This window comes from Manis javanica, chromosome 14 (genome assembly GCF_040802235.1).
Source record: "Manis javanica isolate MJ-LG chromosome 14, MJ_LKY, whole genome shotgun sequence".
NCBI classification, from domain to species: domain Eukaryota; kingdom Metazoa; phylum Chordata; class Mammalia; order Pholidota; family Manidae; genus Manis; species Manis javanica.
Window position 1 is genome coordinate 17,023,597 of NC_133169.1, and position 24,968 is coordinate 17,048,564.

The following is a 24,968-nucleotide window of genomic DNA, read 5'->3' on the forward strand; positions in this document are numbered from 1 at the left end:
GAAATTATAGGATGCAATAAGCATCCATCTTTTTTTCTCCTTACAGCATCTTCTAAAGGTCTTTATATGACTGAAAGTGACTAAGGTAGTAATTCTTTCTCCCCGAGACTGTGAGAGTGGGGTCCCACTGCCCACTGATCTGGGCAGTCCTCTGGACAGAAGAGCCCAAGCAGGATGCCTCTGAGAAATGCTTTTCCTTAGAAATAAGCTCTGTGTGTGGGAGGAAAAGAACTCATTCCAAACACTGATATTACAATGTTAATGTAATTTTGAATTTTCACTGATTTCAGACACAGACCTTGACAAGTTATATATTTTAAATGTTCACTTGAAATCGCAGCCGCACCTGTCATGACCATTGGCAGTATTACTGGACAGCAATTTACATCTGATTAAAACAGTACCTGAAGGAATTTTTGATCCTGCAAATCTTTCTTTTGTACTTTTTGAATCCAGTGCTTTAAAAAAAAAAAAGTAAAACCGTAAACTAGTTCCCCTCAGGCTTCTTGTTCTGTAGACGTGTCAGTGAGGTGGATTCTTTCCTAACATTTTTTTGTACTTACACAAATTATAGCTTTTTAGCCAGTCTCTTATGTTCACAATCCTCGAGAATAAATAGGGCTGGATTTGCACATTCAAGTCATCTTGCCTTCTTTCTCACTCACAAGAAATACACTGGAAATGCCCTCTCGTTTTCATTGGCACAGCACCTTCCTTTCTTGAATCTAGACCCTGTCAAGCTCCAGTCCACACTGGAAGCCTCCTCCGTCTCTCAGCTTAGTTGGTCTTTAGCACTCCCTCTATGCAAGAATTTATTTCGAAATCACTCCACGTTTTTTTTTTCTCTAGTACTCAACTAGCTTCTCTTCAGCAAGTAAGCAAATGATCAAAGTTTGATTCCAATTGCTTCTTGTATCCTTGGAGTGTTAAGGTGAAGTTGGAATTGAAACCTCAATCTTGTTTCACTGTCAAGCATTTTACTTTTCATTCTTTAAGGAACAGGGAAAAGCTGTGAGTTTGAAGGGTATCTTTAGTCAATATGGTTTTAGAGCCCCTCTGAGAATCTTCTGATCACCATACAGGCATCTCTTTTGAAGGGTTCACCCCCCAAAGGCTACAGTTACCACTATCACGTCTCAAGGGTGGGATGGGAAATGGCCTGGTGCCATGTGATTTAATGAGTTTTCCCGCATGTTGTACTTAACAAGCTGCACTACAGTGTACACCAAACACATGATTAGGGGCCTTTCCACTGCCCACCGGTTACAACCTTCTCTTCTTCTCCCAACTCTGGGCAGCATGTCTAGCACATGATTCCCCTGAATGGCCCAGGGATGACTTTGTTGGTCTGAACAGTTTTCTTTTATATGAGGGTAAAAATCTGAGATGTATTGAGTTAATCATATGGAGTTGCCATTTTTGTAGGTCGAGATTGGTAGAATATTGGCAGTTTCACAAAGCTTAACCTCTGATAATTTCCTCTGATAAAAATCTCACCTAAAGCAGCATTTTTGAAAGGCGTGTTTGGCTAAAATCCAGTGTGGGATTATTTAAAACAAAAGCTTCAAGCTTTTCCAACCAGGAAACTTGTGCTTCTCTACCTTTTATCTTTTCTGAGGATCAGAGAAAAAAGAAACAAAACCCTCATATTTAGAGAAATTCATGTAGTTTGAGACTAATGTGAAATAAGAAAGTCCCTGGGTCCCTGTGATAGAATTTTTTTTTCCTGAAAGTTATAAATGGGAGTTATAATGGAAAATGCTTTGAAAACTTAACCACAGCATTCACTATAAATAAGAGAGGAGCTGAAGATTAACACATCTGATAAAACTGAGAAGGAAGAAAACTTAAAATAAGAAATGAGGACTGTACCTTAGTTTGAGTGTTAATACAGCCCAGAGTATATATATGAGAAAATCAAAGACTTACTAAAGTCAGACTGAACGAACTCATAGCTATTAATAGAAGCTTAACTCTATTGCCTGGGAGATGTTATTAAATGCAGCAGCAAAGGAAATTGACCTCACTTTTTTTTTTCTTCCTTTTTTGGGTTGGATCCTTGCTCACGTCACATAAATGAATAGAGCTGACAATTTACTGGTTCATCAATGAAACAATATTAAATTATGAAGATGTAAGGAAAAAAATCCTACGCTAACATTGTTGCAGTTTGAAAGGTAAGCTGTTCCCTGTAAGATTAGGAGATACTAATGTTCACTTCAAACCTATAGAGCGTGATGCCACCTGCTACACATCAGAGGGTTGGTGGCCTCCTGACATCTTTGGTGATCACTGTGGTCCCGGAGAGTATTTTATTAGCAACATACATGAAGAGGCTCCCATGTCATCCTCGTTCTATTTTAAAATGTAGGAACATCATTTTCCTGCTTTTACAGTATTTTACTTTATGCAATATTCTGACAAATTGGACTCTACTGAGTGTTGTTGCAGTGATTGAGTGTTGAAAGATTTTGCCCTTGTTTCTGTTGATTCACTGTATTGACCATTAAGCGTGGTTGTCAAGGTCAGATGATGACTTAATTCCTGCCTTTTGGTGATACACAAGAAGCAAAATATTATTTTTCCTTTATCTTGTCCTGTGCTTAAGGTAGGATGCCTTCTCTTCTTAATGCTACCTTCTGTGAACTTACGAAATGTCCTTGCTGTGCGGTCAGTTATCCGTTGAATGCCTTATTCTTCCAGGTATACCTGGATGGTGAGTCTCCTTCACTTTATTTTTGAAGGAAAATCATGTAATACCTACTTTCTTGGCTACCATCAGTTGCTCAAGTGGTCTCCTAGAACCAGGTCTTTCCCTTGGATCCATGAACTCCATCACAGTGAGTGTCCTGGAAGGATCAGTGTGTGGAGGGGGGTCTTTACGTGGAGAAGGTCTGGGCTTTCCTCTGAGTCTCAAAGGGGTTCACAACTCAGGAAGGGTGACAGAGCACGGCTCTCAATGGTCAGCTCTTTCAAGGCAGTGTCAGTGATTCTGTGGTTACGGCCAGCACCTGCTGGAGTGACGGCACACAGTAGGTGTGTGGGGCACCTGTGCATACTCACCGCTGTCTATGCCTCTTAGTCCTGCTTGGTACCAAACCCTCTACAGTAAGTCAGATTTTCTGAACAGCATTCAGCAGATTCCTGCTTCAATATGGAAAATGGCACTTTAGAAGTTAAATTACCTTTTTCATGGCACCCAAGTTGCTTAATTTGCAAACTGAGAATAATTTAGGCAATGGGAGAATATGTTTCCATGTGTGAACTGGATTGAAATGAGTTTGGTGTTCTCTCTGCTCCTTCAGCTCAAACTATCATAAAATGGAGCTCTGGCCAAAAATCGTTCAGTTACATGACTTTGGGACATCATCTAGTGTTTTGGGTCACATCAGCTTAGTTTTAATTACTGTTGATTACTTAAAATCTGTCCTTCTTATAACTGCAGGAATGCCCTGCTTTAAGAACACTGGAATGTGCTTCAAACTTGTGCTTTTGCATGAAGGGGCTGTTATTTGCACTCTAAAAATAGCTTGGCTTTACAAAATAACTTATCATGAGATTCCTTTAAATAAGGTGACTCTCTTAGAGCATTTAAAATATGATTTGATTTGAAAAATCAATGTCCACTCAACTTTTCAAGAACACATCTGCTTTGTATTGTGAGGCAGGTGAAGGGGGAGAAAAATCAGCCACAAAGAATGAGGGTCTTAAGTGAGCTGAATAGGAATTTATTTTAATTTAGAGAAGAATGTGCTTTTCTAGAGTTTCTCAGGAAAAAACACCTTCACCTTTATCATCTCCCAAGTACATTAAAATAGAAGAAAAAAAAAGAGGCACGCCAATTTGAGTTTGGAAAAGATAAATCTATTTCTTCGGTGGGTCGCTTTCTGCATTATGCATGTGCGTACAAGTGAGGTTTGCTTTGATCCTGACTATTAAAAGTTTATTTTTAAACTCAGACTGGGCAGGAATCCAGCGATGCTCTTTCCCCCTGCAGTACATCCTGGTTTCAGGTCCCCAGCCTGGCAGAATGCAACTAAGCAGCAGGAAGTAGTTGGAAAGTGTGGAGACTTGATGGGTGCTGAGGGTTTTCTTTCCCCCTTCTTCCCCTCCATTTTTGAAATTCAAATTGAATGCAATTTTCAGCTCATTTGAGCCAGAATATACTGTTGCTGAGCTTCAGTGGCTCTTAAATTCAAACTCACAGGAGAAAACAGATATCATCTGTCACAGAGGGTGGGAGAGAGAACACTCCGCATTTTATTCAAGGGAGGCAGGGCTCTGGCGACTAATTCAAACCTTTCTGACCATTCGACTAATCATTCACCAGCAAACTTATCAACTCATCAGTGAAACCTTTAAGACAGTCCTTAAGTCTGGGAGCAGTTTTCCCCTCCTTTAAAAAAAAATTGTTGAAGTCTGTTTTCATATGGTTGTCTGTTTCATATGGTTTCAAAAGGTCATTTCATTTTAATACCTTTTCTGCAAACCGAGATGGAATATCATGGTGATTTTTTTTCTGCCCTTCCTGACTATTTTCATTGTTTCCATCTTTAATGCCTTTGTCAATGCTATTTATTTATGGCTGAGAATGAGCAGAAAGCTTCTTGTTGGGTATGAGGGGCCAACATTTTGAGTTTCTTTCTTTACTAAATAGATTGTCTAAACAATAGTCTTTCTAGGTCAAATATTAAGTATCAGTTACGAGAGGAAGATGCACACTTACAGTCCTTGAGTGTGCAAATGTGGCTTATCTTCAGGGTGGCTAGTTTCAGCCTGGCTTGAGAATGCCTCTTGGGAAACATCTGCCACTGGTATGTGTCCAGGGAATGAATGCAAATGAATTTGAACAAATGATCATCTGAAACCCCTACTCGAATTCAGAAAGGAGGTGACACGGCAATTCTGGTTCTGAGATGTAGGTTTTATGCTTCACCACTGGAGCTTACCTTTGACTGTTTTAGCATAAGCCAAAATTTCCGTGGGAACATGGAGGCCATCAGTTTTCACTTGCCTGATTTGTTTTTTGTCAAGGTCCATGAGAGACACGTTAATTATGATGTTATTTCAAAGTAAGTAGGAGAAAAATAATTTGATCCCTAAATATTATCATTTCTAATGAAGTTAGTTCATAGCTCTCACACTTGGAATTTAAAAATGTTTTGTGATACATGGATGATCAGGCCATTTATATCTGTGCTTAGGTGCGTGCGTGCGTGTGTGTGTGTTTACATGTCCCTAAGGTTTCTAAGGATGTGACAGCAAGAATTTCTAAACAGTCATTTTCACATTAATAAAGGCATCAACCACTTTATCTTCTTAATAGTAATGCGTTTGTACATTAGGTCATTGGTAGAAAAGAACCTAATTTATTTATTTCATTCCCCTTATAAGAAAGAATGCCCTGACTTGTTAGCCTGTTTTCTTAGTATGTCTTTGCCATAGCTAAAAAAAAAACCAAAATCCTACCCGGACAAGGAATCCACACATTAGCTAATTACTAAATTAGTTAATAGAATTCTAGTTTTTCTACCAAAACAGCTGATCTCCAATTTACAACTAATTGCTGAGTGCTTTAGTATGTGCCAGACATTCATTGTGCTAAGATTTGCAACATAAAATAATGGTTCTCTAACCTAAATGAAGTAGATGTGGGGAATGAAATCGCACCCATTGGCTGGAAGAGGGTGCAGCTTGAAAGGGCCTCCAGGCTCTGAAATGATTCTCAGACATGCAGTCCCCCTCCTTTTCCTCAGCTGATAATCACCAGTGTGAAACCCATATGATGTAATTTTGAGGTGGGAGCAAGGAGGATACACAAAATAATCAGGGAAAAAAGCATCATAGAATACTCATACTGAAGTGCTCAATGCGTAGCATTCCTTAAAAATGCCTACAGCATAGGGCAAGGGCAGGACACGTGAGGTGCTACCATCCTCTGTTGTCATATATGTAGGTCAGGCAGGGGTCAGTGTGCAGAAACCAGGAGGACCAGTTCAGAAGGAGGACAGAGCTGGAGTCAGAGGGAGGATGGAGGGACGAGGCTCAGTGGTGTGCAGGAGCCTGCCCCAGCCAGCGGAGCCAGGTGTTAAATTTCTAGGAATTGTGTGAGCCAGCTTTTATAAAACATTATTAAAAAGAAAATCATGTAAAATTATAATAAATCAATTGTAAATGAAGTTTTATAAACTTGCAATAAATTGATTATATTACAAACAAAATACTCAAAACTTATCCCTTTCTAATTATTGTCTCCCCATATTCAGCTATTATCTGTGCTCTTGAGGCATGTCTGTTGTATCTGTGTGGGGTGAAGGACAGAATTCCCAGAATCTTCCACCTAGCCTTGGTTCATTTGCATGTCAATAAGTGTTTACCACTGGAGAGCCTCTAGTTAATCTGGGGCAAGGGGTGGAGAGAAAACGGCCATTCTCTCCTCCCCTCTGTTCCTGGTATGTAATCCATCTGGAGTATGCCAGTCATCAAGGACCCACCCGTGGAGTTCCTCCCAGAAGGGGGCAGGTGGGAAGTAGCGAGCATGCCTTGGCTGCAGAGCGCAAGTCGCAGCCAGAGGAGAGAAGCAGGGCGCCAAGCCCAGCTAGTGCATTCAAGCAAGCTGTGAGCAAAAAAAGTGGTTTCTCCCAACCTACCCTTTCCCTTGACTTATTTCGGTTTCACCGGTTTCATAGGGGGATTCGCCTGGAGCAGGAAACACCCTTCCCCTCAGAGCTCATAATGGTGTACTGCTGGGCATCTTGCCATCTCCATGTTTCATGACATCATGTTGGTAGCCTGAAATCAGCCATGATGGGAATGTTTATACCACAGAAATTGCCTAATGCTAAAATTGGGCTTTTTTAAACTTAAGAGCCAGTTATTAAATATACTAGACAAACACTGGGGTTGGGCTAAAGAACTAGAAAGTGTAAATGGAAATATATCAGAAGGTGGGGTTATGGGAGAATGGTTCTTCCCAGTGAAAGCAGGGCATTATATAGGCAAATGGTTTACAATTTATTTAGATTGGGAGTTATTGACTATATTTTTTTATTGAAATGTAGTTGATATACAATATTATATTGGTTTCAAGTATACAACATAGTGTTTTGACAGTTGTCTGTATTATTAAATGCTTACCCAAATAAGTTGTTACTGTCAACATAGAAGAATGTTATAGAACTATTGACTGTATTCTCTATGCTGTATTTTCATCCCTGTGACTAATTTGTGCTATGATTAAGATTTTGTGCCTCTTTATCCCCATTACCTCTTGTACCCACACACCCCGGTCCCTCCCCCATGGTAACCACCAGTCACTTCTCAGTGTCTATGACTTTATGTCTTGTTCCTTTTTGTTTTATTTTGTTTTATTTTAGATTCTACATATAAGTGAAATATTTTATTTGTTTTTCTCCACCTGGCTTATTTCACTTAGCATAATACCCTCTGAGTCCATCCATGTTGTTACAAATGGCAAGATTACTTTCTTTTTTTATGGTGGACAATATTCTATTGCATATATGTGCTACATCTTCTTTACCTAGTCATCTATTGATTGACACTTTGGTTGCTTCCATATCTTGGCTATTGTAAATAATGTGGCAGTAAACATAGGGGTGCATGTATCTTTTTGAATCAGAAATTTTGTTTTCTCTGGGTAAATTGCCAGAAGTGGAATTGTTAACTTAAATGGTATTTCTATTTTTAGAAAATAGCTTTCCAGAGTGGCTGGACCAATTTACATTCCCATCAGCAGTGTAGGAGGGTTCCTTTTTTTCTGCATCCTTGACAATATTTGTCATTTCTTGAGCCATTGACTGTTTTTAATACCTTTTTTATTATTATAATATATATTCACTATAGAAAATTTGGAAAATAGAATAATAGCTTACACTTCAGTAATGCTTTGTATGTACTCCACACTGTGAAGTGCTTTAAATATAATACATCATTGAATCCTAAACAGCCCCATCACATAGTTGCTATTATCCCATTTTAAAGATGGGGGGATAAGGTATAGAGAAGCTAAGCAGCTCAGCCACATAAAGGAGCTGCAATCTGAATGCAGGCTGGTCCACGAAGGAGCGTGCTCAGCCCAGCTGATGCTCAATGGCGATCATGATGAGCAGCAATAACCCTGCCACTTGGAGCATCTCTGAGAAACTGGACTAGTAGGGACATCATTAAGGAGGGAAGAGGGGACTGTCAGTTGTAGATGATTAGGATTTGAGGTGTGGGAATCTCAGTGATGAGGCTCCCAGAGCAAATCAGCCTGGGAAGGAGTGTAAGCCTCAGCTGGAGACAGCCCGGCATGTTGTCCCAGGGAAAGATAGTCATCACAGGGATTAAGCGTGGAAAGAATAGCTTTAAGGAAAACTAAATTTTAGGAAGAAAAAGAAGAAAAAGAATAAGGAATGAGACAAGTAGGTGGAAAGGGAGGAGAGAAAGAGGCATGAAGGACAGTGTCAAGAAGATCAAGAAGGCAAGTTGGGGGAAGGAGTTGCTAATGAACAGTGTGCTTCAGTGAAATGTTGTAGTGTAACCATATAATATATAATTTATCATCCAAACTGAATCACTTTGGGAGTGAAAGGGGGGCGCTGTTTAGAATTAGGCCAGGAAACAGACATAACTCGTCAATCAGGGATGAGTAGTCACACTAGGTTTTCAGATGGATGAAACTGGCAGATGTCCAGGAGTTTATGATGGTCTGAAAAGGATTTCTCTTTCATCCGCATTTACTGAGCATCTACCATGAAGAATGCTGGGAATAAAGATACATAAGGCAAAGTTAAAACAATAGTTTGTGGGAGGGAAAAAACAGAAATTTGATGTCTTATGTGTAATCATATTTTGCCATGCAAACCCTCAGAAGCAGTTACTATTCAGTTTATTAATAGCTTTTTCTACATAGTTCAGTGTTTATAGAGGTATCTAACTAATTTCATTTTCAACTAAAACAATGCTGCCATGGCACATATAGGTCTAGAATTTACTTGTTATACATATATACATCTATTCAGATGAGTACATAATTAGTACCTCCTTAAATGGACCTATCATATTTGACCATTCCCTTATTGATACGCATTTAGCTCTTTTACTTTTTGGGTTTTTTTCTATTAACAATAATGATATGTAAATTTTAAAATTGTGATCTTATTTCTATAGGGTAATTATCTAGTAGGATCGCCAAGCTAAAATGTATCTAACATCTTCAATTTTATAAGAAATTCTCAGTGGATCATTAAAAAATTTGTAAAAATGCTTCCACCAGCCTTGTACAAATACCCATTTCCTACTGAGCCATATCAGACTTTCCAATTTTTGGCTAATTTATTATTGGGAAATGGTATCTTATAGTTACTTCAATTTGCATGTTTAAAATTATTGATGAAGCTGAGCATCTGAGTTTTTTTGGTCATTTGTTTCTTTTTGAGTGAATTTATATTTTCATATTGCTGATTTTTTCTCTTGAAATAGTCACCATTTTCCTTATTTGTTAAAATGTCTTACACCCAAAGAATATTAACTCCTTTTCTCTTAAATGTGTTACAGAAGCTTTTCTCTACATTTAGCTTTTCATTTTGGTTTTTATTATCTTTCATCAAGGAGAGGTAGTCAAATATGTTTATTTTGATTTTTTGTGGCTTCACATCTTTGTCTTATTAGATTGATCATCCTCGCCCCTAAGAAAGAAAAGCAATAATAATTTTATTCTTAATCTTTTTTGTACATTTTTTCAAGGTAATTCTTGGTCCCCAAAGCTCATAGACTACTTGGGGAGATGGCAGAGGAGACTGGGTCTTTCTGCTTGGCTCTGTTTAGTGCCCTGAGGGATGCCTCGAGGTCCGTGGGTGGAGGGGAGGAAGGGGTGCAGCAGGGGGCTCCCTGAAGGGCTGACATCTGAGCTGAACCTTCAAGTCTGAAGCAGCAGGAGTGGGGAGGGTTTCCAGCTGAGGAAAATGGCAAATCAAGAAGACTTGAAAACTTTATGTCAGTAGGTTTTGCAGATTAGGGAAAGAGAGGCCCTGTGATTTCTCAGGTGGGTCAAAGGAAAGCATTTCTAATATGAGGGGACGACAATTTTCCTGACATTTTCAAAATTTCCACAAGCAAAAAAAAAAAAAAAAGTTAGAGTTATTACTTGTTTGGAAAGAAAAAGGAATTTTAAGCTGAAGAAAATGAAAACTCTTTTCATGGGCTTAAAGAAGCTAAATGATAGATCGATGAGGGTCAGACACACCTCCGCCTGAAAGTATTAGGGGCTGGAGAGAGAGGGACAGGGATCCTTGTTAGAAGGTTGGGAGGAATGTGCGTGTGATCTGTAATATCCGTGTGCCTTCTTCCAGTTACTCTGGGACCACGTGGTGACAAGTGTCTGCAAACTGAACTTGGCCTTCAGCCTGTTACCTTTCTTGTTTAAAAAAATTTTTTTTGAAGTATAGTTGACATAATGTTATATTAGTTGTAAGTATGATGTATGTGATCAAACATTGTATATATATTATGAAATGTTCACCACAGTAAGTATAGCCACCATCTGTCTTCATACGTAGTTGTTGCAATATTAGTGACTACACTCCCTATGTTGTACTTTTTATCACTGTGATGTGTTTATTTTATACCTGGGAGTGGGTGCCTCTTGATCCCTTTCACCTAATTCACCTTTCCATCTCCCCACTCCGCTCTGGCAACAACCACCAGTGTGATTTCTGTGTTAAAGAGGCTGCCTCGGGATTTTTGTTTATTTGTTCATTTGTTTTTTTAGAGCCCATGTATAGGTGAAAGCATATGGTATTTGTCATTCTCTGACTTACTTCACTTAGCATAAATACCCTGTAGGTTCAGCCACATATCCGGAACTGAACCTCTCAACTTTCAAGCCTCACTGTGAGCCAGTCCAGAGTAACAACACATTGCCGATAATGAGGTCCTTTCTGACTAACCTGCAGGAAGCTCTCCATCCACAGCATTTATCCCAGCACATACTTCCAGTTCTGTCATACCACTGTGTTCATCTGCTCTTCACTTTGAGAAGCATAACCAGTGGGGGACCTTGTGTGTTTAACCTACGTGCTTCACACCTACCCTTCCTTCTGCTGGGGACCCCTCCGTAACTCTGTCAGGCCTGCTGGAACCCCACCTGTCCTGCGAGATCAGCTCCTGCTTGGCCTCCTTACTGTAGCCTTCCCTGAAATCTTTGGCTGGAAGAAATCTGTGTGTTGAAATGTGTGCTGATACCATTTAAGACTTAAACTATAATAGCAAAGTATTACAGTGAGATATATATGTGTATATATAGTTGTATAATATATGTATTTTTATATAATATAGTTATGTATGTTAATATGTATGAAAATATGTTACACATAATACACATAGGGCAGATATCTAGTAGAATTGCTGAGCGAGAATGTATCTACACTTTCAGTTTTCTAAGAAACTCTCAGTGGATCATTAAAAAATGGTAAAATAATGCTTTCACCAACCTTGTACAAATACCCATTTCCTAGTTAGCCATGGTTATGTCAGACTTTCTGATTTTTTTCCAACTTATTAGATGTATATATAACAAATATATACATATATGTGTAACACATATATAACAAACATACAGTATATACATGTATAGCATGTTTTATATATGCCAATTTATTACACACATGACAAATATATACCTATATAACACATATATAACAAATATGTGATATATGTATTATATATACATATGTAAAAAGTATTTGTTAAATATATGGTATCTATAATGAATATAGATAATGTATGTGCATGTAATGTGTAAATATAATGATATATTCATCCTAAAACAGTGAAGTGTATAATGATCGTGTTCCTAACTAGATTGTAATTTCTGAAAGGGCAGGAACCACATCTTATACTTCTCAGCAGTTCTCAGGCAGAGAAGTCCCATCCTCCCTGAAAAGGCTGGGAGATCAAGCCTACCTGTAGAAGGAGACCCATGGATAGCAAAGACAAGGACAGGTGCTCACAGAATAAACACTCAGAATGTAGTCATTTCCTGAAAATAAGGGGTTAGGAGCTTGAGGAGAGAATGGAATTCTAAATAAACCTCAGAAGGAAGTGAGCCTGGGAAAACTCAGGGGATGGGTAAATGGATTACCTGGTCTCCCTGGTGCGGGGCCAGGTTGAAGTTAGAACGCATTGGTAATGAGCCAAGTTCACGTGTTCCTTAGCATTTAGTGACTAATGACCAATGTGATACAGAAGAGACCTGAGAATATCTGCATCAAAAAGAGGTGAGAAGAGAGATTAAAGAGGCTGGGGAAAGGAGGATGCTTGTGAAAAAGGAGAAGTAAGTCAGAGCAAGGCTCTTGAGAGGGGATGTGAGTCAGAAAGCAAGATGCCGTCATCAGCTTGGCAGAATTTCCGTGAAGTGCAGACAGTGGTGAGGATGTCAGCCCTGGACTTGGAAAGCAGTGACAGTCAATGAAACCATGTGCTGCCTAATGGTCTGGAGGAGGTAAGAGTGACATGGCATGGGTGGAGGTATGTGGGGTAGTGGGGGTGAATCAGGCACAGTTTCTGTGAGGACACGGGGAAAATGAGAGAACAACAGTCAAGACAATTGTGCCTGGAAAGGGATCCGAGACTCAGTGTCCTCACAGCTGGACAGCACTGCCAGGCAGGGGAGACCTGGAGAATCCGTCCAATACTCTCATTTAGTGTTTGGAGGGAAAAAAGTCTAAAATGCTTAATGTCATCTCCCAGGCCCCCCACAGGCCTCCCTCTCAGGCCTCATCACTTGGCCTCTCTTGTCTCCCAACTCCAGCCAAATGAAAGTACTTCCCATCTCCTGAGCTTTACATTCTGTGTCACTTGTACCTACTGTTGGCTTTGTTTGAAATGAGCATCTATACACTCTTTGTTCTTTGTCTAACTCCTATATAAATTGCAGATCTTAGCTTAAAAACATCTCTTTAAAGCATCCTCCTTCCCCCTCACCCACACACAAGGTAAGGCCTTCCAAGCATTTGTTTTTTATTTCTTAATTTACATGGAATACACAGGTACTTCTTGACTCCCTTTTCTAGATCATGTGCTCTCCTCAGTCCCATCTTCTAGGACTCTACTGGTCACAAAGTAGTTGCCCAGTGAAATACCTTTTGAGTGAGAGAAGGAAGAAAGAAACATAAATTTAAGTGACCAATTTTCGACCAGTTGTTGACTGCCATGTTTCTTCTGAAGCCAGGGACAATCAGGCTTGACTTACGTGTGACTTTAACATTTATGTACAGATTTGGGAGCCCAGGTGGTGGTGATGTTTATCCTAGTATTTTAACCATTTCTAAGTATACATTTCAGTGGCATTGCATGATTCACATTGTTGTGCAGCCATTACCACCGTCCATCTCAACAGCATCTTCATCCACTCAGATAGAAACTCTCTACCAATCAAACAATAATTCTCAGTTGCCCCCTCCCTCAAGCCCATTCTAATTTCTGAATCTATGAATTTGACTCTTCTAGGTACCTCTTAAGTAGTTGTCTTTTTGAATTTAGCTTATTCCGTCAGCATGTGTTCAAAGTCCATGTTGTAGCACGTGTCAGAATCCTACTCCTTTTTAAGGGTGAATAATATTCCATTGTATGTATCTATCACATCTTATTTATCCATGTATTTGTTGGTAGACATTTGTGTGCTGGGCATTGTGCAGAAAAAGAATGAGACATCGTCTGGGAGGAGGCAGTGGGGAACGAGGTGGTGGATGGATGGGGCATGATGGGGGCTTAAGCCACAGTCTAGTAAGCATGGGGAAAGATGTAATGGCAGAGGGAGGGCAGTCAAGCCTTAATTCAGAGCCATTCTATGATCTTCAGGCTGGAAGAGCTCTCAACATTAAGACATTGATGAATATTGATTCTGTAGGTACGATATCTTGAAAAAAGAGATACCACAGCCACACATAGGCACTGGTCCCTCATAGTCAAGATTTTCTTTATTTCAACCAGACTAGTTGGGGCCTCTTTCTTCTTGATTTTTCAGTAACTGGAAAAGCTCGTTCCATAAAAATCTCTCATATGCCTGAATTCTTTCTTGCAGATCAGAACTGAATTAAACCCTTTTTCCTTAACAACTTCTTACTTAGTTTTCTAAGCCTTTAATGCCCTTTGAATTGTCTGCTCTAAATTCTCAGGTTAAAGTGCACCAGGGGGGAAGAGTCAGGTTTTGTCCTATCCCGGTGGAAACTAGGACATTCCCTTACGTGGTAGTTCTGTCTTGTGGCGCCGGGATCCCACGTGGCATGGCCTGGCTGTGGAATGAGGGAGTGCCTAGTGCTAAAAGCAGCCGGAGGAGGGGAGGCTCATTTTTGTGCCACACCCATCAAGCTCAACCTCACAGCCTGGAGGCAGAGGGGGTAACTTTCCAAGATATGCTGGTCCTTAGACTTCGTTAACCTTTTGGGAAATGTTATTTTTTTTTCCTTCCTACTCCAGAAGTCCAGCCCATTGGCCCATTTCAAGTTGCCTCTGATCTGTAACTGCTGCCCAGCAGCCCCTTGAATCCATCCTTGGGGATGTTCCCGGTGGTCACTTTGCAGAACTCCCTCAGGCCAAGAAAGCCTCCCTCACTTTGTTTCTGCTTACCCCTTGCCCTCCGTGGGGGTGAGGGGCCATCTCTGGGCCGCCTCCCTTGTAGTCTGTTATTAGTTGCAGGTGATTAGCAGGTGGCTTCTAAGCGGAAAAGGAACATTGCCCCAGGCTCCGCTCTCCCATAGGCTCTTGCCATTTTGCTACAAAAGAGAAAAATCGAGCCTTTGAAGAGTGTGTATACACTATTCATGTCCTTAGAAAGAGAGAAATGTCTATAAAATTTCAGGAACAGTATTAGATTTTATTCAGTTTTCAGAGGGCAGAACTGTTGGGTTATGGCTTGGATTGCTCGTGTAATGAAACAGAAGCAGTTGCCTTAATTTAAACATCTAGTCTTTTAGCAAAAGCTTATCTAGAGATGCTAATCCCACAACAAGTTGTATTCCAGTGAGACAGAGCGCCCATGAATACAGTCACTGGGCCCGTGCTGAGCCCTTCTGCTTGCAGGGGGAGCTAGCTTAGTGACAGCATGCTGCATTCAGCATTCAGAATTCCGCCTGCACTCCAGCTACTCATTTGCCCAGATGAAAGCTCCCTTCTCTACCTCAGTCCTCCAGGCTTCTTTTTACCACCTACGCTGCTACCTTCAGATCCCCCAGGGGAAATATTATATGCTTCTTTCAACATCTTGAACTACCACTGTTCCGAGCATTAAGCGAAACATTATACATTTTTTTTTTCCGGATATCTAAATGATTACTGCAAGTGCAATGTCCTGCTCAGACCAAAAAAAATCCTGTTCATGTTCCTGAGTTTTAAATTGTTAGTTTCTTTCCAATTATTTTTAGGTAAAACTACAAGTCTGGGAGAACTCTGTGTCTTCCCTTCCTCTGCCAAATACATACCACCAAACTATTTCCATAGTCGGGTTTGAGGTGGGCAAGAGCTGCATGAACATAAATGGGGTAATTTTTTTTCTAGGGGTGTCCTCTGTGTCCTTGGCAGGGAAGCTGCTTGTGTCCAAGTAGTTGGTTGTATAGCAGAATAGGCCAGGCAACACATCCTCTGCCCCTCAGTTTCTTTGACACTATTTTTAATCTTGGCTCTGTTACGAAGGTGCAGTGTGAGACTCAGAGCACCTGGCCAAGTTCCCCTTCTCTGGTGTTTTCCCAGTGTGCCCAGATCTGCTGAAGCCAAGTCTCCAGGGCAGGCGCCTGGCACTCTGTATTGTAACAAGTGCCTGAGGTGCCTCTCCGGGCTGGGCAGCGGTGGGCAACACTGGTCCATTCATTCATCCACCTTTTGCAAGCAGAGGTAGGCCAGATCTTGGGGTGGTCTGAGGGCCTCGGGGGTTGTTTGCATGGCCTCTTTCTCTTGCTTGGTTCTGACTGCCGGCCCCTTTTGTATGAACCAGGAAAAGAGGGAGCCTGTTCCAAAAAAGAAAGAACACAACTCAACCAAAACCCAAAACCGGGGTGGGGGTGGGGGTGTTCTCTTTTATTTGAGAATAATCTTAGGAGGTATTAAGTTGAACTACTCCTCAGGGTGACTGCTGCCGTCTTGCCTGTCTCAACATGTTTTGTATGACAACAGTAATACAGGCTGTTTCGCCATCCTGTGTAAGTCACAAAAGCAAGTGGGTTCCTTGTTTCCCTGCATGAGAACTGCGTATGGCTCCTAGTCCCTGATAAGGTGTCTCAGAAAAGTGACCTGTAGTGACGACCTGGAAATCTTGAGTATAATTCTCCAGATAGCGGTCGATGACATAGAAGACAGTCAGGGAGCTTTGGGCTGTGCTGGGGAGAGCTGCTGGGTGTAAATATACATAAGGAGGACAGTGCACTTTTATTAGCTATTGAATAAGGCAGGCTGGACACTGGGGGACAATTGAAAACACTACCTTGGGCACAAAATTGAGTTTTAGATTTTCTCCCCTCACCCGGTTACTGTCCTGTTTGCCCAAGTCGCATTTCCTCCCTGCCATCAGTAACCCCAAGCTGGGGCTGCAACCTATAGCCACAACAACAACAAAAAGCCATGACATTAGCCTTTCATATATTTGCAACACTCTTTGGATTGCCATGGCAACAATAGTTTTAATTATGGAGAGCCAAAGTGATCGCTTGTATATCAGATGTGGCTCACTTTTCCCCGTGGACAGAACTCTGATTTGAGAGAAGCTTTGCATGTGGATTTTTCCTTCTAGGCTGGATTTTATCATCTGCTCTAACAGACAGCTCTTCCACTTATGGAAGGAACGAGCGGAAGCTCAAGTCCTGGCTGACAGGGCTGCTGGACCGAGGCCCTTGTGGGGACGAACTGGGCCTTTTTGTCTCAGAGGCAGCCAGATGCACTCATCCTTCGTGAATTTAAGAACCTAGCAAGCCGGTGCTCTCAAGGGCTGCTTTTGGCGTTCCCCTTTTGACCAGTGGATATCCACACTGTTAGGATAGAGACTTGTATGAAGTACCATCCTGGTAATCAGCCTTGACAACACTCAGGATTACCCTGAGGGGGGGCGGGGTCAGGAAAGTAACACTTGCAGTAACGCTTATGGAAATATACAAATCGCAGCGGCTTTCCGGTCAGAGCTAAGCGGGGTCTGGGGGGGATACATGCAGGAGAGAACACATCGTCCTATGCGGGCCCCCCTGTCCTTTATTTCTGGGCCTCTTTGCCTGCTCCCTGACTTTCTCTTCAGGCTTGAAGAGGTACCACACCATATCTAAATATTTCTGGGATTCCTCATTCTGAAGGCTCTGGCGAAGCTAAATAATCTTCCCCTTAGGTAAACATAAATCATTGTCTACCTTCTCTGCTCCTTGAGTAGACCTTTTGATACGTTCATTAATTATAGCCGCTGCCTGGTGGTACAGTGATGGCTGAGTCACTGCCGTGAGCATCTTCCCTGGAACACCCCCATCTCTGACACGGAGCCCTAAAACCCGATTCAGTGTTAAAGAGGCCCTTCTTCCATGCGATGGACAGCTGGATGGTAGCAGGAAGAGGAACTGTGCCTGGAGAATGTAGTGTGAGGGCAGGAGTGAGGCAGCAGAGAGGGGACACGGGCATGGTGATGGAATGAGGCTGTCCTTTCACAGGCGGCAACTGTTTCTCCTCTCTGCAACCCCGGGATAAGCCCTGGACCCTCTGCTCAGTAGATAATGCTGGTTCCATCCACTGCCCAGTTAATCAGAACCCCAGCTTTTGACGTCCAGCATGCCCATGCAGAACTATTTAGAAATAGGCGCCATGGTTCTGATTTCTAATCCTTTCCCACATTATTTAAAAAAAAAAAAAAAAAGGCTCAGTTTTTGGTAAATCTTGCTTAACGAATGACACAGGCTCTCTGTTTGTTTTCCTTCCACATTCAGGAAGCTTGGCGGCTATGATTTTGATTTTGGAGTTGGGGCATGTTAATTAAGCCTTTGTTTGAAAGCAGAGGGGTTCTGTTTCTTGTTTGTTGTTTAATAAGATATTTTTGTGTTAAGAATGGCACTGAGAATCTGTCAGAATTAGCTTGGCTGCATATGTGTAGCTCGGTGCTTTGAGACCCTTGAAATGTCTGTTTTTAGGACATCAGCAGGGGGCTAATGAAAAGGCTTTGTTGATTTTAACGAATTGCAAGCCACTGTAGCCAAAATAAATATAATCTGCTTTTTGGATTAGTTGTCACAGATGATTTTACCTACTAACAATGATTAAAGAACCCAAGTGGACAGAAGCATAGCTGCTCTCCAGTGATTCTTGCTAAAATAGCAATAAACAGAAGTAAATAAAGACTTAGAGCATTAGTTATCTTTAATAAACAGTGACGCCAAATATACTGTGTGCAGGCGTGAAGACATGGAAGTGGGGGCCTAGGGAAGATCGGGATGTTGAATGCCTGCGTGGCAGGCACCCCATTGGTAAAAAATCTAGAGTGCTCTTTGGCAACGTCCATCTGTTGTAGTTGTACCCCGTCGGGAAGTGGTTAGAAACCCAGAGCCATCCCCTGGCTTTCCAGCCCCCTCTCCAAAGTCAATCCCGTTCCTCACCATTCTGTTCTCATTTTCCTGCAGATTCTGGGACAGAAGTTGAAATATTGCAATCATAGGATTAGAGTATGAAAATCAAGGAAGTGTTAATTACTTGTGCAATTATTAACCTTCTTGCTGCAGGAATTCTACCCAGTTAATGACCAGGAGACTAGCATTGTATCCTTCCCAGTGTTTTTTCTACCCTGATGAAAAGAATGGCTTGCCCTGTTTGGCAAAACGGATCCTCAGATTTCTCAAGAAAATCTGACTGTGTTGGCCTGCACTGATGCTTAAGCTTAACCAGAGGAAGGAAGGGTGCTGCTGAAACTGTCCTAGGTGGGGCATGTGGGTGCCAGCTGAAAGATGCCTTCAGTAGGCAGAAGAATCATCAGAGGTGAGAAGCTATGGTTTTGCCTACTTTTAATCTTATCAAATGTTGTAAATCATGTCATGGATACATAATCTCAGATGGCAAAGCAAGTGACGAACAGGGATTTCCTTAGCTTCTTTCTCCCCCGGAGGGTGGTTAGTATTGCGTTTGTTTACAGATGCAGATGCCAGTGTGCACAAGGCCCACAAATAAGTCATGGAAAGGCCAAGCAATAAAGCAGCAACCTTCCAGCACGCTGGGGTGGCCCAGATGTTCATTGCACTAACTGGCCAAAAGCAGCACTTGCAGCTCACAGCTCCAAAGTTTATCATCTTACTCATGGTTATAGACTCTCAGGAACTCAGAGCTGTCATTTATTTGGTTCTTACCAGGTGCGGGGCACCAGGCTAAGGGCTTTGTAGGTAACATACCATCTGATACCTTATAACAAATCTATTCATCCCATAATTATTTATTGAGTCCCTCCTGGTACCAGGTTCTGCAGGAGAAATACAGCAGGAAATAAAATCAATATAAATTCCTGCCCTCTTGCAGGTTTTATTCCAGTGAAAGGAGTCAAGACAACAAACACAGTGAATTAAAATAAATAGTTATTACAGTAGAATATGGTAAGTATTGTGGAGAGAAAACAAGGGAGCAAGAGAGACGTTCCGGTCCTAAATAAGGTCAGTAGGAAAGCTGGATAGAGCAGGCAGTGTTGTGAGTGAAGACTTGAAGGAAGTGAGGGACCAGTGCTGCGGGTGTCAGTGGGAGTGGGAGGGGAAGAAATGCAGTGAGGCCAGGAAAGGAGCTGGCCTGGAACGTTCCAGGAGTCCCAGCAGGCAGGTAAGGAAGGGAAAAATGAGGGAGGTCAGTGCAAGTAAGAGGTCGGGGCTGTAGGAGTTTGCAGCCCCTTGTAAGGACTTTGCCATTTGTGCAGCAGATGGGAAGTTCCTGGGGAGTTTCAGGCAGAGGAGTGGCATGGTCTGTGTTCCATTTTCAAACTTCAGGAGGTAGGTAGGATGTCCTCAGAGCGCAGAGTGAGTTCAGTTAGGTACTTGCCGAAGCGGAGACCACACTGTCTGACTCTAGCTGCTGTTCAGCGCAATGCCTCCTGAGGAAGGAAGCCTCTGGTAGCCACGGGATGCCTTTCTCACCACTGGATGAGAAACATCTTGTAAATGTTAGTGTTTAGATAATGCCTTCTGAGTATCTGAATTCAAAGTCTTGAGTAATTGGACCATTTGTATATCACTTGCTTCATTAAATTCACTTTCCAAACAACAGAATACAGTGAAATCTGTAAACAGAGTACAACTGCTGTAGGTCATGTAAGCCGGTAGTATTAGATCTGGGATTTGAATCTTGTCCTGCTGCCTGACTCTGAATCGCGTGCCCTGTTCACGGCAGCTTCCTGCCTCTACCTCGCTTATAACTTTAGGCACTAAGATCCATTCAACATACACAGGGAATGAGGTGTTGTACCAAGTTTGCACTGAGCAGATGCCCGTAACAGTGACATTTCTATGTGGCTCCTTCTTTTAACCTCTTCTTCCATAGTCCAGCACGTATCTTGGGTTAGGTGTGCAATTACCAGCTGGGTGGGCATTGAAACGCTACAGCTAGGGAAGGCAACAGTGCAGTAAGTGACATAACATTGAGTAGAAGTGGTCAACTGGGGACTGTCCCTAAATTTCATTTGCCTTTTTTCAGGAATTCATTTTCCATGTCCTACAAAACACCAACTAAGTGATATAGATCCCATTGCATATCAGCTAGAATCTATTCTTCCCTGGGGAATTTGAAAGCTAAATAGGCACCAGTAAATATTCTAAGCTAAAAGTTTCTAAACTATAAAGAATGTGAACAGCCATGCTCAGCCAGGCAAATGCAGGCACACAACTGTACACACACACTTATGCAAAATCAGAGTTCTCTGTTTTCTCGGTCATCTGTGCAACTATGGTGTTAGTTATCTCAATCAAATCTTTTTAAGATTTAAATACTTGTGCTCTGTATTGTGGGGAACCATGCCTTGCTGGGGTCCGGATGCAATTCTGAACATGCCTTTTTAAAAAAGACTTTATGTCTCAGATCTTTAGGATTTTTGATGGACTAAATAAATAAGAGTTTTGAGCACTGGCACAGCATTGTTCTTTTCTTTCTCTAAATAACCTTGAATTTTGACCTTGTGTTTTTGACCAAGAAAGCACTGCTACATAAATGAATGCAAAAAGTCTACTCCAAGTCTATCTCTGAAGTTTGCACATGCTGTTGTTCTACTTTCTTGCAGGGTGTATGTGGCATCTGCCACCATTTCCCTGAATAACATAACAAGATGCTGGTGATACTCAGCCTTAGACTTATTAGAATAAAATTTAATACAGGTGCTCTGTTCATTTTCCGTAGAAGTCTTACTTGGGTGTCTGGCATTTTGAAATAAAAGGAAGTCATTATCTTGTTATACTACTGTACACTGGCAGGTGGGGTGGACCTAAGCAAAGGCTTGATTCTGCTTAAAATTCAAATTAACACCCAGGTCAGCTCTGCGGTGGTGTAGAAACATGATATTCCTCCTCCAAACAAGATGAATTCAGGTGCACAATATGAGCAGCTTTTGTGTGATTTCTAGAGAAGGGGCCCAGCTATGGTGATAGGCTGCTTTTCCTTTGTACTCTTTAACAGGAAAACAGAAAGAACGTATTCTGTTTTAATAAGTTACTAAGGAAGCAAACTTTGTTCAGTTGAAAACATCATTAACCTAGCAATGGATTTATATGGTTGCTGTTCAAATTTTAAGTGCTCCTTTTTAGCCCCAGCTGAGGGTTCTAGCTGGGTAATTGGTCTCTTGGCCAAAGCCCTGAAAATAGGATGTTTCTCGGTTCAAAACCATAAAGGCTATTTCTGTAGTGATTAACATTTTGACAAATTGAATGTAAGAGTATCGGTGCCACACCGATGCCATTTTCCTTATGAAGGGACAAACTGCTATCCCTTACTCAGCAGGTGACTTGGAATTAGCAAAGCCTTGGGTCTAGGAGAAAAAGGCATGAATCTAAGCAAATAAGCATGCAAGGTCTCACATTGGTGATCTTCAAGTTTGTGGCAATCTAATTCCCCATAGTTTCTTTACAACTTTTACTGACCATTTCAGAATAAAAGTATTTAAAGTAAACATTAGAGAAGAAAATGAATTCACACCACTTTGTATTTGAAACTGGAAAAAAAATATGAACAGCCAGTACCAGATATTTAATTATTATCACTAATAATGTTTGTAGTTATGAAATGTTCCATTAGCCATTTGATATTCAAAAAAGTCTGTGCTGGGAGTAATGTCGGCTTCATGAACTTCATGTTACAAGTTAATTAATTAAACTTCAGAGTTTGATTTGTCTAAGGTCACACACTTTATTTTGGTTTTCAGATTTTGGGGTTTTTTCCCCTTTTAGGTGATTTATATAAGGGCTTTAAAACTATAAAACATCGACTTTTATAGATTAGTTTTCTTATTAGCTAATGCTCTGTTTTATGGTATGTATTTATTCCATTTTAATTCAAATTGCAGTTAGCTTCTCATAATGTAAAGGTTAAATAATAATAGAAAAAAACAAGAAGGAGGTTTGATGAAGTTTGAATGTTAGAAACAAGAGAAACAGAGTGAATCTGTGTAGAGAAAAACATGCATGATCTAGGACTGTAGAGAAGAAAATTTGCACTTTGTTTTAACCTTACAAACAGGTAACAGAGCAGTCTGATTTTTCTTTCCTACCCAGAATGAGATGATAGAGTATTCAAAGGGACACTGGGCCACATACTGGTTTTCCTAAACTCTCTAGGTGCACATAAGTGATGAGATTCATTACTACGTTTAAAATAAAGGATAAGACAATTGTGAGTATTTAAAATAAACTTAAAAGCCTTTATCTGAAAATAGAAATTTCCCCAGGAGTAAACAAAATTAATTCTCCCAAAAGCTGATGTTTGGAACATAGTTACAAAGCCTTTGTAGATTTTAAATTTGGCAAAACATGTTCTACCGTCATATAAAAATAACAACTTTAAAGGGCTCATAAATAAAGACATAAAAGGCATTTTGACATTTAATACAAAAACAGCATTTTGATGAACTGGGTAAAAATGAATCATAGACATATGGATTACATCTTTCTTTATAGTGTGCCTGAGTTTTAAAAATGAGGCAGTGGAAATCTGGCAAAATATTTTTGGGGAATTCGCTCTATATACTATATTTAAAAGGAGGTGAAGATGAACTCCAGACTGCTGTGATTGCTCATGACATTGAATTTGATAACTTTTCATTCGTGTATAAGAAATTCTTGTGAAATAGCTCAATCTGTCCATGTGTTGGAGAAGGGAATTTTGGAGGCAGCATGTACCAATTCAGTTGGTCACATAATCAGTCAACAAGCACTCATTACCAGGTGATTACCAAATGCCAGGCTCTGTACTGGATGCTAAAATGGAAAATATAAACTGTGGACTCAGCCCTCATGGGAGTGATAGACCATCATAGAAAGGGGTTAACAAATTTCTAGGTGATCCAGGTACTTTGGAATACATAAATATTTACTGTGCTAACCACTTTACAATCATTATCATGCTTAATTGTTAGATCACCATAAAAACAGGGGTATTATTATTCCTTTTTTACTGGATGGGGAATCTGAGGTTACATCAAAATATCAATGAGTAAGTGATTTGTTAGTGGTTGTGGAAATCTGCTCCTACGCCACTGTGGTGCTAGTATGGTGGCTGCAAATGACCGGTGCCTTCTGTATTCACACGCCGTGTTACTGCCCCTTGAATCTGAGCTGGCCGTGAGATTCACTTGAACCAACAGATTGTGCCAGAAATGGCATTGTTCCAGTTCCAGATTCATACCTTAAGCAGGTCTGGCAGCTTCTGCTTTGTGGTCTTGACAATCCTGAGGTACCTGGTAAAAAGTCTAGTTTTCCTGCTGGAGAGACCGTCTGTTGAGACCATGTAGAGAAAGTCATGGAGAGGGACAGGCCCTAAGACTACAGGGAGGGAGAAAGCAAAGTGCAGCTAGTCCAGCGTCCCAGCCGGCGCAGCTCCCTGACAACCTGCAGCTGAATGTGTCCCCAAGAGTGTCCGCCACTAGGGTGAGCGGAGGGGCAGTCCTGCCGAGTCCAGCCCAGATTATAGAATTGTGAGCAAATACACAGATTCTTGGTATCAGCCGTGGAGTTTTGAGTGGTTAATTACACACCAAAAGAAGACCAAAAAGGTGGCTGAGTAATATTTGAACCCAGGCCAGTCTGATTCTAGTGTATAGTTGAGGGTCCACGTATTGCAGATTTTTTTTCAATAAAAATTTTGGAAAATCCTTTGGAGATTTATGACTGTTTAAAGAAACATCTTTTCTCTTGCTTACTTTCTTGTAAGAATACAGCATATGATACATGTAACATACAAAATGTGTGCTCATCCACTGTTTATGTGATTGGCAAAGCTTCCAGTCAACAGGAAGCTATTACTAGGTAAGTGTTGGCGGAGTCAAAAGTTACACACAGGATTTTGACTTCAGCTGTATATTTTTTCTCACTGGGTTTGCTCATGAGTTGGCGGAGAAGGGGGAAGAATGGAATAATATTTGAACACCTCTCAAAGTGGTCTTCATCTCCCTTCAGTGAATGGTGAAAAAGGAAAAAGAAGACTTTTAACTTTTCGAGGAAAAGAGGAATATACCGGTACTGTAAGACCTACCCCTGTGGCCTTCTTGCTGTATATACCTTGTAGTGAACGTAACAGAAAGAGCATGAGCAGATGGCCAAAAATTCTCATTCCTCATTCTCTTCCTGGGCAAATGCCCTGTAAATGTTTACATTGACTTTATTTAGAATTATCAAACTCATAGCTGATGCTAATGAATTCCTGTCTTTCACTTGGGAGTTTATAAAGTGAACACCGACAGGAGCTTTAAAAAGTACATAAGTGCAACACCCACACGTACGCATGGG

General features: G+C 41.0%; 1 protein-coding gene across 13 annotated transcripts in view; it reads left to right on the forward strand.

The window, feature by feature from the left end:
* ESRRG (estrogen related receptor gamma) overlaps positions 1–24,968 on the forward strand; it is a 581,036-nt gene that overhangs the window by 170,484 nt on the left and 385,584 nt on the right. For 10 of the 13 annotated variants that reach the window (XM_073221279.1, XM_073221273.1, XM_073221277.1 and 7 more), the window contains one exon: positions 2,085–2,177. The exons of the other annotated variants lie outside the window; for them this stretch is intronic. The gene's annotated coding sequence lies outside the window, so the exon portion shown is untranslated. The remainder of the gene's footprint in view (positions 1–2,084; positions 2,178–24,968) is intronic. 13 annotated transcript variants of the gene reach the window in all.